Source organism: Pteropus alecto, unplaced genomic scaffold (genome assembly GCF_000325575.1).
Source record: "Pteropus alecto unplaced genomic scaffold, ASM32557v1 scaffold182, whole genome shotgun sequence".
Classification (NCBI taxonomy): Eukaryota; Metazoa; Chordata; class Mammalia; order Chiroptera; family Pteropodidae; genus Pteropus; species Pteropus alecto.
The window spans coordinates 1,039,746-1,057,335 of NW_006433946.1; the positions used below are offsets into that span (position 1 = coordinate 1,039,746).

Genomic DNA, 17,590 nt, shown 5'->3' on the forward strand with positions numbered 1-17,590 from the left:
CTCTTTCATTTCCAACTTATTATACCATGTATGTCCTGCTGAGATTCTTCTAATGCACTCATCTTGGACAAGTCACATAACCTAATACTTATTTGAAAAATGACAGACTAAGTCACTGATGGTAAGATATGGCATGCCTGGTATGCCTATACACCCTCAACTTGCCCATGACAGATATTGCTAAGCGATCACTGTAGTAGGCCAATAATGAGTCCACATCCTAATCCCAGGAACTGGAGAATATGACCTTATTTGGAAAAAGGGTCTATACAGATATGCTTGAAGTTAGGGATTTTGAAACAAGGAGATCATTTTGGTTACCCAGGTGCATGCTAAATGACATCACAAGTACCCTTATAATAAAGAGGCAGAGGGATATTAGATCCAGATACACAGAGGAGAGGACAATGTGAAGAAGGAAACAGAGATGAGCGTGATGCAGCCACAAGCCAAAGAAAAACTAGAAGCCATAGGAGGCAAGCAACAGATTTTTCCTTAGAGCTTGTGGAGGGCATGCAACCACACTAACACCTTTATTTCATGTCTGGACTATAGAAATGTGATACATTTCTGTTTGCTAAAGTCACAAAGTCTGTGGTAACTTGTTACAACAACCTCAGGAAACTAATAAAATTATTGTATTCTTTCCTGTCTGGACTGGATGAGGACTCAAAATCCTTCTCAATTTGATGCTTTCGGCAACAAAAAACAATTTACTGGAAGGTAAAGGTGAGATTAAACAGTGCTGCTTTGATTTTATACATAGTTTTAAAATTAATGTTGCTACCAAACTTTATTTAGAGTGTACTTTATTAGTCTAATCTAAATGATACAGATACTTTTAATTCATTTAGAAATTAACATACCAATAGCAAAATTATATAGTAATAGCAAAGAACTTATAACAGTGCCTACCAGACTCTTAAAATGTTGGTATTAGTCCTCTCTTCAGCAGCACATGTACTAAAATTCAAATGACACAGAGAAGATTTGCATGGCCCCTGCTTAAGGAAGACATGAAAATTCGTGAAGCAGTCCATATTTTTAAGAAGTTTTTTGCACAGCAAAGGAAACCATCAATAAAATGAAAAGACAATCTACTGAATGGGAGAAGATATTCGCTTATGACACATTTTGATAAGGGGTTAATATACAAAATATATTAAAAACTCATACAACTCAATAAAAAAAAAATCCAATTAAAAAATGGGCAGAAGACCTGAATTGATATTTCTCCAAAGAGGGATTACAGATAGCCAATAGACATAAAGATATTCAAGGTCACTAATCAACAGAAATATGCAAATTAAAATCACAATGAGATATCGGTGTGAATGGCTATCAATATATCAAAAAACAAATGTTGGTGAGGATGTGGAGAAAAGGAAACCTCACACACTGTTGGTGGGATTGCAAATTGGTACAGCTAATATGGAATACAGTATGGATTTTCCTCAAAAAATTAAAAATGGATATACCTTTTGACCCAGCAATTGTACTTCTGGGTATTTATTCAAAGAAAACCAAAACGATAATTCATAAAGATCTATGCATCCCTAAGTTCGTGGCAGCACTATTCACAACAGCCAAGATATGGAAGCAACCTAAATGCCTACCAGCAGATGATTGGATAAAGAAGTTATGGTTCATATATACAATGAAATATATTAGCCATAAAAAAATGAAATTCTACCATTTGCAATGACATGGATGGATCTAGAGGTTACTATGCTGAGTGAAATAAGTCAGACAGAGAAAGATAAAGACCATATTATTTCACTTATATGTGGAATCTAAAGAACAAAAAAACAAACTAATCAAAAACAGACTCAAAAACGTAGAGGACAATCTGGTGAAGGCCAGAAGGCAGAAAGCAGTGAAGGGTTAAAGAAGTACAAATTAGTAGTTGATAGATGGTCACGGGGTTGGGGAGCATGGCATAGGGAATGTGGTTAGCATGAATGTAATGGCTAGGTGAAGAGCCAGAGGAGAGAAAGAGCAATTAGGGGGATCGTTTCATAAACTATATAAATGTCTAACCAATGTACTCTATACTTGAAACTAATAATAAAATAAAATGCTAAAAATATGGTAGTTATTATTACATTTGTATTAAACCCAATTATATCTAAAGAGAATTGAAACTGTTGAATAGTAAAGGTCAAGAGTCTGGAAAACAAAGCTACGGGGTAACTGGTCACTTTGACCTTTTAAAATCCAGTGGGGACATTTGGATTGCAGGTAGGAAATCTGATCAGAGAAAACCAAATGGTTTTCCTGTCAGCATTTTAGAAGCTATGCTTTTCTTATTTAAGCCAGTGGTGAGTTGGAAATATCTCTGCCCACCTTCAACATAAAATAATCGTGAAGAATTAGGAGAAGGCCAAAAGTAGCTTATGGAGTTGCGAGAGAACTTCATGGGCTACATAAATTTGTTCTATGACAAATAGTAACCACAATAACAATAATAAAAATACATAACAATCTTGCTTAAAGTAGATGATGGAGACAAAAAGGTACTGGCAAATGCTTGTACAGTAGTCGCCCCTTATCTGTGGTATTGCTTTCTGCAATTTTACTTACTTCTAGTCGACCATGGTCCAAAGCTATTAAATGGAAAATGGCAGAAAAATTCAAAAGTTTTAAATTGTGTGATGTTCTCAGTGTGATGAAATCTCATGCCATCCCTCTCCATCCCTCCCAGACACTACTCTTCAGTTAGTCATTTAGCAGCCATCTTGGTTATCAAATCGACGCTGTAGTACCTCAGTGCTTGTGTTCAAGTAATCTTTATGTTACTTGATAATGGCCCCAAACTGCAAGTGTAGTAATGCTGGCAATTTGGATACGCCAAAGAGAAGCTATGAAGTGTATGTAAGCAGAAAAAAAAAATCATAACATATGTAAGGTTTGATACTATCTGTAGTTTCAGGCATCCACTGGGGGGGCTTGGAAAGTATCCCGTGTGGATATAGAGGGACTTCTATAGTTAGGGCAGAGCTACTCTATAGTCTAATAAGTAATTTTAGCAAAGTTATAGAGGAGAGAGAAGCACAGAGATGTCTACAACTAGCATTTCAGGACTGATACAGAAAAATAAGCTTAGCAAGGTCCAATATGAATCTTTTGCAGAGGACATTACAATATGGCATAAAGAATAACAACATAAACATACTAGAACTAGAATAAATCATCTGAGACTATAGATTCTACTACTAAGAAGGAAGAAATAATTATTAACTTCCAAATAATATCTATAGCTTTCATTTTGTTCTCTCTTTTGATAAAGATCAATTTCTATAAGGATTAAGCCGTTGGGTACATACTGTATTTAGTTCATCTACTAAAGAGCTTACTAGTTCTTAGTAAACATATTTATGGACGCTCTAAAGTCACCTATCAAATAATTCCTTCAGATCATAATAACAACCTCTATTTTTTGTTGAAATAGCAACAATACTATTGATTTTACGTATGAATTCACTTAGTTTTCAGGACAATTTTATCTTGTCTAACAGATATTATTACATCAATTAACTGATAAATAGACAAGTTTGAAAAGGATAAGCAATTTGCCAAGATCCTAAAGTAAGTAAGTAGCCAAGCTGGGATTTGAATCTGGTTCTCATTTGTATCTACAGCCAAGGCTCTTTCTACTATGTTGTCTCCTCAGGAATTATTAAAATCAGTTGGTAACCAGATAGACTCAGGTAATTTTGTGGTCATTATCCTAGTGTCCTATTAGGAACTGTCACTGATGAAATTAACCTGTTAATGGAATCTGTTCGCTGTGACATTCTAACAGGTATTAACTATCCTTTTTTGGATAAATCACAATTTATCCAAATTTTGGGCACAATTTGTCCTCAACTATTTAAAATTAACCCTCCAATAATAATATGCTAAATAGCCCTGCAGAAAGAGATTAAGACTAACTCATGTCTTTATTCTCATTTCTGCACAGAACTTGATTTAGGAGAACTTGATTCTAGGAGTGCTGAGTCAATGATTTTAAAAGTTCAATTTAACTTAAGATAGATAAGAACCTAGTAATTTTGGTAATAGCTCTTATTTAATCACTTAGAACTTTATGATTTGCTATTTTGTAAAATCTGAGAAAATAATACTTAATTCTGCTTTCCTAGATACAGCATCTTCTTTAAAGGAAGACATCTACTGTGTTTCTAATTTGCAAGAATAATCTGTTAATTAATAACGATTATATTAAAGGCATGTACTAATAAACAACTAAATAAAATTAGGTAAATCTTTCCTTCATACCTAATAAAATATCTTATATACACTACTGGTAAAGAGCAGGCTGAATTGTGTTCTTTACAATTCATTCAAGATAAAGTAGTGAGTGGCTTTAATTAAATCTTCCATTTTTCACTTACCAGTCTCATGGTCATATAGGATAATTCATATATAGAAATCATTTGTCCTATCATTTCTTATTTCCTCCACTTTTTATAATGAGTTTAATTATCATCATCAGATATATTAAATTGGAAAACATGATTTACATGCACATTCTTATAATAAATATTTAAGTCAATGTTATTTTAATATTCTATACCTATCCTGATATCAAGGGCATTCAGTTAGAGGCAATTACTAGTAAAAACCTGCATTAATGTTATTTATGCTTTTATGTTTTTAATATTATAGTAGTAAATAATATTACCACATACTCAGGCAAAAGAAGTTATAATAAACCCAGAAAGAAACAAATATGGTGTCACAAATGACCTCTGTTGCTAATATCTTTGCTTCAGGAAGCTATGAGTCAAAGGATTGTTTGGCTTTGTGGCTAGACACACAGTATGTGGGGGTTAGTAAATGGCAGTGAAAAATTGAGCACCTCATGAAAAATTCTCTGCAAGAAAGCATCAAATCCTGAATATAGCCATTGGAAAGTAACCAATATTTTAGAAATGGAATGGTATCATAGATTAATTAACCTAGGAAAGGTTAATTCTTTGTAATTATATTCATCAGCAGCAAACTCAAACAGTAGTGCAAGGCACTATAGTGATTATTATGTTATATATTATTTTATTAATAACTGTATAGAGTTAAGGAGTATTCATAAGGAATAGCTGGACATTCTTTCATTCATTCATAACTCATTCTGAATATTAACTGAGGATTACTATATATACTGCATGAGGGCACAAAATTAAAAAGACATGTTCTATTCTTTAAGTAGCTAATCCTAGAAGACTTTCAATTTTCTAAAAATAGATTACAAACATCAATAAGAATTATGACAAATATCTATGATGCAAGTTTTCTATAATAATTCATTGAAGACAGAAATTGCCTTCTAACTGAAAAAAAAAGTGAATACAAGAATACAAATAAAAGTTTTGTTGAGGACAAAAATCTGAGAGTGGATGCTAGTATGTGAAAGGAATATGTTATCAAAGAATAAATAACATGGGCGGGTGGTGTGACAAGGAGAAAGAGATAGGGACACTGATTTACACAAATTCTTTTCTAGAGTCTGCTCTGTCTTTTACTAGTTATGAGATAAGAAATGAGTCATTTGCATTGTCAAATCTTAGGTTTCTTGGCAGAGAATCCATAATGCCCATCCTGTGTAATAATTTCATATAATATATCTGAAACAATCTAGCCCAGAGGCTGGTACATAAGTTATTCAATATAATTAGTTTCCTTTTCTTCTAAAATTAAGAAAGTGGGAAAATGTCACAGGTATGGGATTATAGAGAGTATCCAGTTCAGGACAGCACCATAAGGAATAAAATGTAAAGTGGGCTGGAACCTGAGCTTTTTGGAGTTTAAATAATAGGCTGACATTTGGATTTTATCTAAGCAAAATGAAGATCGACTGAGTATTCTTGACTAAAAACTCAGGTAATCTGGCAGCACTGTCTGTACCAGGATAAATCATAGATTAAGTGTCTGAAAGCCAATAGATGGTTTGGGAAGCTGCTGTCCATTAATGAGGTAATGGGATCCCAGCAGAGACAGCACATCTTGAGAAATCTGAAATAAACGCCTAGCTTGCCAAAGGCAAATACATTTGAAAGGGACTTAAACTATGTTTTCTAGAATCTGAGATAGGGTTTCCTACTCTCTCTTTTTCAAAACCCTTCAATACATAACAGAGAATTTTGAGGAATTTGTCTGTGGATGATGAAAATCACATCTACAAGTCAAGATAAAACTTTTTCCTGTTCTTTCTGAGCTATTCTCTTTTAATCCCCTTTCCTTACAGAGGGAAATTTTGATTTGAATCCAATATGAGTAGAATTTTGCTTCTAAGAATGTCTCTTTCTTCCTGTCATTCCCCCAACTAGTTGCATTTTCTTCATAAGCCCTATGAATGCATGGCTGGTTTGTTTTTTTCCACCAAATTTCCTGTTAGTGTTGGTCAGTCTGGCCCATGGCCTTGTTCACACATATCTTCCACTAATGTAGGCATAACAACTAGTCTTTGACCATTCTGCTAAACAATTCTGGAAAGGGGAATAAAGTTACAGTATTCAATAGACAATGCAATATCTAACAACATCTTGGTTCTTTATAGATATATATAGGGACAGTTTTCCAAGTGCAGTGGTTTTGTCTGTGGTTTCTATTACTTGTTACTGTTATTGTTTTATCCCCACATATGAGATATAACAGACTCTGAGGCTATTCTACTAATCTTTTCTGCTGTTGATCTTGTACAGTATTATAATTTCCAGAACTTCTGAAGTCCCTGTGCAAATATTATCTAACTTTAAGATTCTGATGGCCATTACCTAAGTATTCTCTTTAAGAACCAGACTGGATTGAGATGGAAATGATTCTAAGAGCTTAAATACAAGATATTTTGAGACTTAAAACTAAAAAATTAAAGTCAGTATTCATAATTATGAAAATCTTAGAGTATTAGAAAATGTTTCTGTGGCATTTCAACACTCAAGATATTTTGTTTCAGTCTGTTTCATCAGAGGAACCAGAAAAGTATTATTTATGATAACACATAGGTTACTTAAAAGTAAAAGAATTCATATATTCAGAGAAATTATTCATCAAATCTTCAAATGGTATGCAAATACTATTCATAAGAAATAAATTTTTCACTTTTTAGGTATTTTAATTGAAATTTATATAAATTAATATTCACAGATGTGTTAAAACATATTCTAGAACATCATAACCTGAAATTTATTTCAACTTTTAAAATCATAGTAGAGAGAAAGCAAGTATTTGAAGGTTTTCTAAACCAATTTTAGTGATTTTTAAGTGCAAACTATGCAATTAGATGTTAAGTGTGATTAAAGAAGCAATGCACTTGAAGATATGTGCAATGTCAGTAATGAGTTATGGTGTTTTTTAACATTAAGGCATTTTTGCACATCTAATTTTTTTTTGAAAATGTGATGGAAACATTTAAATACTTCATTTAGTAGCTATTGGATGACTTTAGATAGCTTTGAAAATAAATATCTATACATATTCTGGTTCTGAGCTAAGAGTTTCTGATGGAATAGTGTACTTTTTGGAGAAAACATCGAATAATAGAATTAAGTTGATCAATAAACACAAAAAATTAGTTAGCATTTAATATGTATCCAGTCATAGTCTAAAAATAAGAATAAATTATATATCATGTGACATTCATAAACAGTTTCATTTCATAATTTTCAAGTTTTCATTCTCATCACAGATTAAAAAACATTGATATTAAGTATGTAAGGTGTAACAAATATTTTCAAATAGCACCATTGGTGGTGGAATAGTTGAGAGAAATAAACTTTGATAATTATTTAAAAATTTTCAGAACAATTTCTGGTAAATAAAAACTAGAGCCAAACATATCAAAAATAATTAATGCTGATTGAAATATCACTTAAGAATTATTTAGAAATTATTTATATTCCCAAGATTTTGGAAGTTGAGTACAATAAATTACCTTCCCTGGATAAATTGTGTTTCTATATTTTAAGAGATATACTTTCTAAAATAAATGCAAAATAAATTATATTAAACAATGTACTCATTATAAAAAGGATAAAGGGACTATTTGTAACAAATGAGTAGCTGTAGAATTGTATTTTATCTCCTTTAAGTTAAAAAATGCAAGAGGAATGAAATCTAGAAATATATTTCTGTAGATATGATGTTAATATAAACAATGTAATTGGTGAAGAAAGATTATAGAGGAATCACAAAGGACTTTTTGTCAACTATACTAATTAACAATATTTCCTATTTGTTTCTAGGTTCTAAAAATATTCACTATAAATAAAAAAGAAATTATTCTTTTGACTTCGCCCCTAGGTTTCCTTTAATAGAGTATTTCAAATAACTTAAAAGGCAATTTAAACATCTATTTTTTGTTTGGCTATGTGTTTCCTCCAGAAGAATTTAAAAAAATGTATTATGAAAAGAGAGATACTATATTAGATTGTCTCCTTTTCCCATTAATTTTAAAGTAATTGCAAGAGCAAAAGCCATGTCTATTGTACACGTCTGAAGAGACTAAAGGAAAATCCAATTACAAACATATGTTTTCAACACACATAGCCTGCATATTTAATTCAGGTGGACCTTCAAAAAGAAACATCTCTTTGGTTTTGTTAAATCCACAGTACATTTCAGATGAGCAAATAATTTTCAAATATTTTAGGGTTATTTCTTGGGCTTCATTTTTTGTTTATTTGTTTATAATTCATAGGCATATATAGAACATCTGATGTTATAGACATGAAATTTATTGGATAAATGAGCATTTGTACATTTGCAGATACATAGGTTAATTAAGAACATGAGAACAAAGTACCAATATGTTTATAAAACACCATATATAATAATTGCTAGAACTCATTTATTTAACATTTGTCAATCCAAATGTATAAGTCTCTGCAGAGTATGCTGGAGCAAGTTTATTTGGTTTAGTACTTCTTTCTCAATCCCTGTAAAGGGTATGATGGACTTTGATTGAGAACATAGATCAAAATACATTTTGAGCACTAGCTTGGTTTTCCATATTACTGAATTTTAAACTTTTGTTCAGGATTTTGGCATATTAAGATTAAAATTGCAGATGTGAATAAGAACACAAAAACATATGTCATGTTTAAGTACTCACATAGAAAAATGTGGATACATGTATGCTGACATTTATATATAATATATGAATGCATATTTATGTATATATATAATGTTAAATCCACTTATTTCATTTTCTTCCTCATATATACACAAATCTATTCATATTTTCTTTTTAAATATTTTAGCCACGCTTTATTAGTAGTGCTAATTGCTTTTTCATTATTTTAAAATGAAATATTTTTCACCATTATATTGTACATTAATATAATGTAGCCCTAAAAACTAAAATGACTAGGTAATAAGCCAAGACTATAAATTTACTTATAAAACTAGGATGAAAAAGGACTCTGCCAGGTATAGAAATATTATCTTAGTTACATAAAAATGTGTTAAGGTCACATGTACTAAATGTTCATAATTAAATAAAATTAATTAACAAATTCAAAATGAATTAATCACAAAAACAAAATTGCCTCAGGATTCACAATTTTTAAAAATAAGAATATTTAAATATTAAGTTAGAAATATTTTAAATATTAAATCATTTTAACTTTAATATGATTTAAAAAATTTCAGTGCACTTGCAATTATTCACAAATAGCCTGAATATATATATTTGCTATAGTAAATATGTTGAGAAATAATACATTTGAACAAGAAAGTTTTTAGAAGATATTTTTCAAAAATGAGTAGTACATTAGTATCGAGTAAAGTACAAGTGTCTAACTGTCCTTATTAAAGCCCAGACTTTCTATTCTCAAATGTCTAATAAATATTATTAATATTACTATGGAAAAATCACTTCAAAATAAAGAGGAAATAATGAAAGCCTACTCTTAGCTTCCGTATCAGTTGAAAATTATCTTTGGTGAAAATAATCAAAGTTGTGGATTTTCAGTTTAGTGGGGTTGGGATTATCATTTTAAGTATCAAAATACTTAAAGTTCCAAAGCTTATTTTTGTTATAATTAGCCAAAGTTCAAGAAAGTTACATCAAAACACTTCTTGCCTTGTTTCTATTATCTCTTCACTCTATCAAATATAATAAAGTAGAATTCATGAGTGAAATTTTCAAAAGCAATAAACCAATGCAAAATTAAACTAATAGGAAATTGCTTTCTAATCAAGATACAACATTCAGAAGACAAAAATTAAGATATTAATAAATTTGATTTAAACATACTTATGTACATTATGATAAACCATAAAAGTACCAAAAAACAAATGACAAAGAGGACTCATAGTTGCAACACTTATTATAAGAGCTGATCTCTCTAATATATTAAGAGCTTATAGAATTTAGAGAAGCAAAAGACAGCCAACCCAATTAAGAAAAAGCATAGATCTTGAAAAGATAATTTACAGAAAAAAAATAATTTCACAGTCTCATTCACAAAAAGAAAATGGATGTTAAAAGTACAATGGAAGTTTTTAAAACAAAAATTAGATACTCATCTGGTCTGCAATTTTTTTGTCACATCTTGTCAAAATATTTCCTTTTATTTCTGCCCAGATCCAATCCTAGAGAATGCAAGTAGGTACTCTACTCCTCCTGTAACTCATCCGTCCCCCAGACAATGTACGGTGACTAGAAAAGTGGGAATTTCTGGAGGATTGTGCGTCTGTTCTAGTTTCTTTTAGTTGCTGAGTACAGGGTCTCTATGAATTTGAAACCATAATAAACTTACAAATGTAGAGGAATGCATTTCCTTTGACCTTGGCTTTAGCTGTTCATCTCCCACAAAGAATATACATTATAATCAGTTCCATCTATATTGATGAAAAACATCAGTTTAAAACTCATCTTGTTTATTTATTCAGCTAATACATATTGGGAGCTGTTAGGAGTTGAACTGCGTTCCCCTCAAAAAAGATATATTGAAGTCTTAACCCCCAGGACCCAAGAATGAGACCTTATCTGAAAATAGGGTTGTTGCAGATATAATTAGTTAAGATGAGGACATACTGGAGTAGAGTGGCCCTCTACTACAATATGACTGGTGTCTTTATAAGAAGAGGACCAAGTGAAGACACAGAGACATAGGAAGAATACCATGTGAAGGTGAAGGATTAGAATGATGCATCTACCAACCAAGGAATACCTGGGGTTCTCAGAAGCTGGAAAAGGCTAGGAGAGATCCTCCCCTAGAGACTTCTGAAGGAGCATGGCCCTTTTAACACCTTGACTTTGGACTTCTAGCTTCCAGAATTGTGGGAGAAAAAAAAATGTTTGTTTTTAGAAAAACAAATTAAAAAGCACATTCAAATATCATTTGTCACTTTTCGAACTGGGAAAATATCCAAAGATTTGATAACGTCCTGTCCTCTATTACATAGGCCATAGGGACCAAGTGGAAATGCCAAACAGAACAATTTTCATGGTTGATAATTAGAGTTTATCTATAAAAATTACAGATGTGACTTTTTCTCTACCTGGGAATTGTACTCCTTGAAATTTATCCTACAGTGTACCTTCATACATTTGAAATAACATAGGTTATTCATTGTGACATTGTTTGTAATATCAAAAGTCTGGAAACAACCTTCAGCAATAAGAATAGGTTAAATAAACTGTTATATAATAACAGCCTCCATTCTAAAAGAAATAGGAAAAAATCTATGTGTAGAGTTTGCTATCCTGAGTATAAGGCAAATACAAGAAGGAAATAAATAAAACAATGTTCAAAAACCAAAGACCTATAATTGCAGTCTCAGTTTTGAAATTATTATGATAAATTATTGCCCTAAGTAAGATTTTAAGCTAACAAAACGGCCAGGCCAAAAGGCTTTCTTTTCTGGTATACCAACTCTCAACATAATAACATTTACAATTTATTATTTTTTTAGATTTTAAGGTGTAGCTGAGGCAGAAGGTATACATTCCTATTCTCTGAAGTAATTCATGATCTCTTCTTCACTTCTTTCCTTAGGTTTACTTTTAATTAAAATGCAATCTCTACATCTGGAAAATGTGTCAGTATGAAAATAATTTTTGAGAATTGATGTGAAGAAAAATATAATGACAGAAAGGCTAAAAACATAAGTTTAGTTAACATTTCAAAGACTTAGAAGTAAATGCCCATATATAATTTTCTTAAATCAACCAGGATCCAGTTCAGAACAAGTCTGTAGCCCTTGTGAGTAGCCCTTATCACTTAGCTATCAGCATACTCTTCCCTCTTCAAACTGTCCACTTTCACACAAAAGTATTTTCAATTAGTTTCAACTTTTAAGCTCCAGGAGTACTGATCTGATTAAGTATTTATAGAATGGTTTGTCACTTAGATCATATGTCAAAACGACTAGGTGGATTTTTAATTATGTCAGTAGAAAAATTGGAAAAATCTATGTGGAGTATGGTCTAAACTAAATTTCAAATTGATCACTAAATAAAAACTACCTATTATAAAGCTGATTATTATTAGTTACATTCAAAATGTCCATTTTAAATCTAACCATATTAAAAATCATCTGAGTTCAATCATCAGAACAGAGTATCTGACCAATTTGTATCCACATGGTTAGTATTTACACCTGAATTATCATTATGAAAACTTAATTGGGTTAATAAATATAATTCCTAATTATTTAGCTATGATTATGAGATGTTAATAATGTTATTCATTTTTGAATAAACACATATATTCTATTTGTAGAAAAGAAATATTTGATTAAAAAAATGAGATGAACATAGAATTGAAAGAGTGAACTCTTGAAAAAAGAATTCTCATGCTAAGAATAAAAACATTTTTCAGGTAATTTACACTAAAAATGTCCACAGGGAGATGTTACTCATTTAAACTGAAAACTTTCTATCTCTTCATGGAGCAAGAGGAGAAGCAACTTAAGCACTTTTTGAAACTTTCTCTATAATAATGATAATAATTTTAAACAATATAATTCTTTTCACCAAACATGATCCTAAAACACTTAAGCATGGGTAATTGATGACACTTCCCTGCAAGAATAACTCGTGGGATCTATTATTATGGCACTAGCACCAAAATGCTAAAACTACAAAAATTTCTAGAGGTTATTATACAGCAGATGAAGAAAGATACTGACTATTCCTGGATATAATTGCAATTCTCAGGTAACTGAAACACCATTATTTAATTATTCAAACAAGCTCCTTGATTTTGATCAGAATTATCTAAAAAGTCACTAGTTTCAGTTTTCAAATGATATATTACAAACATCCATTTACCTGTCAAAGAAGAGGAGTAGGGTAGAAGAAGGAAGACAAATTCATTCAATATTATGAGGTTCTTCTTCATTTTTTCCTAACTTATCTTTCTGGTTTTATCCCTTGTCCCTTTGCCCAATTAACTACATTTCCAGCTAGGTTTTTGTTTCTTGGTTTGTTTTTTGGATGCTACACCCAAACATGCCAGACCTTTTCATTTCACCATGTGTTGCATATAATATTGTCTCACTCTTACTCAGTTGATCACTGACAGACTTTCTTACTCATCCTGGGATATAATTCAAACATCACCTCTTCTATGAAATCATCTCCAACTCCTGTGGGCAGAGTAGACGCTCCGTTTTCTAGGCTCCTACAGCATGTTGTGTGTACCGCTATAATAGCACTTATTGTATTAGTGGTTTCTCATACTCTACTGTGAGGTCTTCAAAGCAGAGAGGCTAATATCTCTGTATTTTAACACTTAACACAGTGCCTGCCACTCATTTTTTGATGAGTTGAAAAGTCCTAGAAGTATGAATCAAGTAGACCCTAATGTGGAATCCTGCTTGAAATACATAAGCTCTGTCACTTCAACTGCGTTGATTATTTAACTAAGTCTCAGTTGCCTTATTTTTAGGATGAGCATTACAATACCAACCTTTTTGAGGTTCTGTAGGATATAAATGAGTTCTTTGTATCATGAAGCACAATGCCTGGCATGTTGTAAACATTCAGTAAATAACTGCTGCAAAGGATGCACAAATATTGAAAGAGAGAGACAAGGATGATTGCATATTTCTGAAACATAAAGGGTTGAAAGGGGTCAAAGTAGACGATGGGAAAGGGAATCTCACCGTGAGAAGCATAACAAGAGGTTTAGAGCAGTTAAAGAGCCAGTAGAAATATAGAGATTCTAACAGTGGAAAAGAACTGTTTGGCACAATAATGGGGGGCTTTCTCTAGCAGTGTGGAGACTTCCCCCTTGTATTGAGCATGGATGGCAACTAGCAAAGTGACTTTAGCAGAAAGTCGACAATAGTGATGATTAAAAAAAAAATGGCAGTAATAAACTGCATGGTGGTAGTTAAGAAAGTAACTGAAGAAGTCAAAGTTATGGATGATGAGGCATGAAAATAAGGCAGGCTGTGGCAGCTAAAAGAATTAAGAAAGAGAGAAGGCTTAGGGGCTTTGAGTTAGACCAAGAAAATATTTAATAAAGTGTAGGAGTAAGATAAATGTTAGGAAAGATCATTGTGGTCAAGAACTAGAAATCCAAAGTTTGATTTCTCAGAGGTGGAACACTTTTTATTAAATATAAGACAAATCTTTTTTTTTTTTTTCAGGTGTATAGCATAATGGTTAGACATTTATATTCCATAAAGTAATCCCCTCGATTAGTCTCAATCAGTCAAGCACCCACCTGGCACTACACATCGTTATTATAACGTCATTGACTATATCCCCTACGCTGCACTTCACATCCTCGGGACTGTTTTGCAACTACCAATTTGTACTTCCTAATCCTTTCACGTTCTTCATCCAGCCCTCCACCACCACCAGCCACCCTCTCCCCACTCCCGATCTAGCAATTGCCAGTTCATTCTCTGTGTATTTGAGTCTGTTTTGTTTGTTTTTATTTATTCTTTCATTTGTTTTATTTATTCTTTCATTTATTTTGTTCTTTAGAATCCACATATATGTGAGATCATATGGTATTTGCCTTTCCCTGTCTGACTTATTTCACTTAGCATAATATCCTCTAGGTCTACCCATGTTGTTGCAAACGGTAAGATTTATATCATCTTCTTTATCCAATCATATATTGGTGGGCACTTAAGTTGCTTCCATATATTAGCTATTGTAAATAGTTCTGCAGTGAACACAGGGGTTACATATATCTTTTCCAACTAATGTTTTGTGTTTTTTTTGGATAAATACTCAGAAGTGCAATCGCTGGGTCATAAGGTGGTTCAATTTTTAATTTTTTAACTTCCAAACTTTTCCATAGTGGCTGCACCAAGGTCACTGTGGTCATAGACTAGATACCTAGAGTTTGGTTTCTTAGGGGTAGAACAGTTTTTATTAAATATGAGAAATCTTTCTTACCTAAGGACATGCAAAGTGCAATGAGTTTACTGTCCCCTAAGCCTAGCAAAATCAAATCCAAATGACCTCAAATCTTAACTTTTTTTGCATTTCCCTAAAGTTCCAATATTTATTAAGCTTCTGAAACACAAAATATAGCATTTTATATTATTCATTCTTGTAATATTCTAAGAATATTCACTTCCCCCATCATATAGAGAGTTAGACATGTTAAGTCAGATTTGTGTCTTATGTCATAAGAGATAATCTAGCACTTGACACCCTGGTTGCATAGTTACTGTCGTGCAGACATAGGTTTAATCGTGATGGTGCAAAAGGACCACTATCCAGACCCCGCTTTATGAAAGGTCTGGTTGCCCCAGCATCTGAGAGTGCTGCGGGCAAACTGCTTTCTGCAATCCTACTCTTCAGAGATTTCCTCAGCTGCTTAACATCATTTCACCCAAGTCTACATCCCTTTCCAGGGTGATCCACATCTAATGACTGTTGGAAGCCAACTCAGGACAGCTTTGATAGGTCATTTTAGCTCTAGAGTTACCAACAGAATCAGACGAGGCTGTTTCAAGCTTGAATCACAGCCTGATTTCCTTCTGTCCAATCCTGCCTCCTCCCCTAGCTTCTTAGCTATTGATTCCAAGGATACTTCCAAAGAACATTTACATGCTCAATTCTATCTCAGAGAATCTTTCTTGGAGAATCCAATCTGTAACATAAGCCACTTGAAAATAAACTAAGAAATCATTTTCTTTTAGAAAAATTTTGTAGACTTTTCAGAAATAGCTGTGGTGTTAAATCATTAAACATGGAATGTAGCTGAGGATTTTTGTTTATTCATATTAACTATCTGTCTACTTTAGGCTAGGAACTAGAGTCGCGACCAAGACAGACATGAAACCTTACATCAGAAATTTATTGTATTTATAGAAGTGGCAAAAGCAACATAATAATAATAATATTAATAATAATAATAATAATAATAATAATAATTCAGGTATAGGATTTTGTTACTTTTTTATGGATAAATTAAAGAATTTTTTTTTTTTTACTTTTGCATAATCTCAAGCTTTATGAATCAACTGAAAACAAAAACAATACAATCCAAGACTGAGATGCTATAGATACTATGAAGGATGTAGAAGTCATATAATCTGCTTAAACATATCCAGTTTATGAAGAATTTATTGCTAACTGAGTTCCAGTTTCTTTTATTGTCTTTTTGAGGAGAATTTCTCTTTTATTTCTCTTTTCTTTATAAACTACCTAGGAAGTAGTTTAAGTTATAGCCTGAGGAAATTTAGCTCATCATAAATTTGTCAAAGACTATGAATAATTCAAGTAAAATCGGCATTTAAAATGTATAGTATCTTTTTTGATACAACTTTTCATAAACTAAGGTAACGATTTGTCTTAAAGTTGTAGGCAATGGCTAAAAAGACAATTAATCAAACCACTAGGAAAATCTGCATTGTGAGCGGCATTGTGATGACTGCTAAGGATTATTTAGTATAACCATTTGAAAGTATAAAAGGTGAGATCACTGAGAAGTCTAGGATTGTAAAATAAGTAAAAAGAAAAGACAGAAAAACAAAGACTTATTTGGGGGAAAAAAGTCACTAAATTAATAATAATAAAAGAAATTAATAAAAGAAAATATATTAAATGGAAATAGAAAAACATATGGTTGAGACATCACAGTAATTGAGTACCTTGGAAACCTTGGTCTAGAGAAAGAACAGAAAATATCAATCTAAAACATTAAGAATAAGAAGAGAGATAAAACTGTAAGAGGCATTGAAACAAGCTGAAAACATAGTTACTAGAAGGATTTACAAAAATGTTAGGAAAACGTTACTATTGTTCAACATTTTTCTAAAGGCTCCAAACAATGCTAGAAGACAAGAAAAAGATATAAGAAATTTAAACATTAGGAAGTAAGAAATAAAATAACATTAGTCATGTATGGTATTTTTTTTAACCAAGGGAAAATATTACAAATAAAGGACTAGATATAATATAAATATGCACAATCAGGAATGTTTATTTGGTCAACAATATCCAATTAAAAATATAAATAAGAGAAATATTTCAATTACAATAGGAACAAAACCTACAAAATACCTAGAAGTAACTGCAGTAAGAAAAAAAAATCATATTCTAAGAAAATTATAAAGCTAAAGTATAGCTGAATGAGAAATTTCAATGTTGTAAAGACTCAGCTTC

The 17,590-nt window shown here is 31.8% G+C and overlaps 1 protein-coding gene and 1 non-coding gene across 2 annotated transcripts in view; one reads left to right on the top strand and one right to left on the bottom strand.

Moving 5' to 3' along the window:
* The window catches only part of ERBB4 (erb-b2 receptor tyrosine kinase 4), a 988,299-nt gene that overhangs the window by 176,634 nt on the left and 794,075 nt on the right, over positions 1–17,590 (bottom strand). The gene's annotated exons all lie outside the window — the stretch shown is intronic.
* Positions 940–1,046, top strand: LOC112477102. The gene has a single exon (XR_003045324.1). It is a non-coding gene; the product is annotated as a U6 spliceosomal RNA (small nuclear RNA).